We start from the raw sequence: 2,377 nt of genomic DNA on the forward strand, positions 1-2,377 counted from the left end.
TGCACCTGATACACATGCTCAGGGCCGGCTCTATGACATACTACAAGCAAGAACATTGCAACCTTTTCTTCCATGGTTACATATACACTATCATGGATTCCACATCTCTCTCATAACATGGTGCATAGGTCATGGATGTTCCGTTTAGTAAAAAGCAATTGATCATAACATGTGTAGTAACAGATCTAATGCAAGAGCACATGTTTCAACAAACAATTTTGGCAAACAATTATTTTCTTGTTCCTTATTTTATTCTCTTCATTTATGCACTCAACCAAATCTAAGTGGTCTAGCATGAAGTTGTACAGTGCAATTATCTAGTTGTAAGCATGCCAACAAGACATCCCATACACACATGCATAGCAAAAACATAGGGGGTTTCATATGTGTAGCTTAAATCGGCATGCAGATAGATGAACACTTCACTAATCTGCACAATTTTAGACAAAAAAGTTTAACTCTTTGCTACAACTGATTAGGGAAAACATAGATGTTTTTAGGGTTTCTATATTGTGCTCGGCGATCCTTGATCAAATTGATTTTGTGGATCATCTATCCTAAGCCCTAAATAGCTCATGAACATCGTCTCGTGGCGAGAGGTCGTTGTTTCCAAGTGAAAGGAAAAGAGGGAAGAAGAAAATGAAGTGAGACTTTGATATGGGGTCGAGTTGGTTTGGGGGATTAAATTCAGGGGATCTGTAGTATGAAGAAAATTTTAATCCCTTAACATTATAGAAATGGGATAAGGGATACGTTTTCGACTTCTAGAATAAGGAATCTACTAGAGATGCCCTTATAACTTGTTATAGCGGGAGCAGAACGTCTCCTGAAGACACGAGTTGACACGGCCTCATTGAAGCCCATGAACAACTATTATTAATATCTTATTCTTTTTAATATAGATCTTCAAAATAATCATGTCACTAATTTATACATAATTAATTTAATAAATAAAGCAATAAAAATGTGTGTTACAAAATATACTCACATATACAAAAGAAAAACAAGTACTTGCATGAAATGTCCACGTAATTAGAGGATACCTTGTGCATTGCTGCGGGAACCCATTGATAAAAAAATGAGTTGATCATAAGAGAACTAAAAGTAAACATACATATGACTTGTTACATTTGATTATGTATAGTTGTAAACATATTTATTGAATATAAATAGAAAAATTGAATGGAAAACGTTTTTCATGCATGGTTGAATGTTGTGGTAGATCTTTTCTCATACATAATTACATGTTGAGGTGGGCCTTATCTCATTCATAATTATATGGTGAGACAAATAAGTTAGTGGGACGACTTTCTTAGATATATAAGATTCTAAAAAAGACCTAACACCTTTTGAAAAAACTATTTCATATAATCTAAAAAGTGTTCATGCATTCCAAAAATATTCAAGTAATTAAAAATATTCATGCATTTTCTGTGAAAAAAATGTAATTAATATGTTTTCAAGAAATGGTCATGTAATTAAATAAGTTATTAAATGTAATTAAAGATATTCATGCAAATTTAGAAAATGTTCACACGTTTTCAAGAAATAGTCATGTAATTAAATAAAGAATTCATGAATGATACTTCTAAAATATTGATAGTTTTTTTAAAATTAAATGAATACTTCTAAAATATTGATGATTTTTTAAGTTATTCATTTAATTTGAGAGGTGTTCACCGCTTCTAATAATATAAAGAAAAGGGATATTGAAATAAGAAAATAAATTGGAAAAAAGAAACAGAAACACTAAAAATGAGTAATCAAAATTGGAACAAAACCAACCAAAAGAACCGAATCCCGAAAAAAATACAAAAAGGCACTATAACTGGATTTCGAGAAAAATCACATAAAACCGGGAAGAAACCACAGAAGAATGCATGTTGGGTTGACTGCCCGACTACGGGCGACCGCTGAGTACTACTTACACTATGCGAGACTAGTAATTTTTATTTAAGGGGGCGAGCCTAGTAAATTATACTTGCTTTCCACATCATTTATATATAGGGTCGCGCTATTCGTCACCCTGGGTGAGGCATAGTTATTCTTCACCCCCTTTATTTACCATCAATGCATCGTAAATTTACGTCCCGTAAGTTTTGTCTTATTTCCGACGCAAAAAGGGACCGTAAGAAAATATATAATCGCTGTAAAAATTTTTTTATGTTATGTAAAATTACAAACATAAAAACATAGTCTAAAATACACATAAACTGCAAATTTTCTTGTCTTATGATCTATATTTTTATTTTCTTATATCAAATTTTATGTAGTGAATCAATAGGAATGTAACTATTTGAATTCGAAATATAATTTAATTATGAAATGATCGTAAGATTACCTCAGATGAAGAATAACTTATTCTGCACCCTGGTTG

Source organism: Triticum aestivum, chromosome 2A (genome assembly GCF_018294505.1).
Source record: "Triticum aestivum cultivar Chinese Spring chromosome 2A, IWGSC CS RefSeq v2.1, whole genome shotgun sequence".
Taxonomy (NCBI): Eukaryota; Viridiplantae; Streptophyta; class Magnoliopsida; order Poales; family Poaceae; genus Triticum; species Triticum aestivum.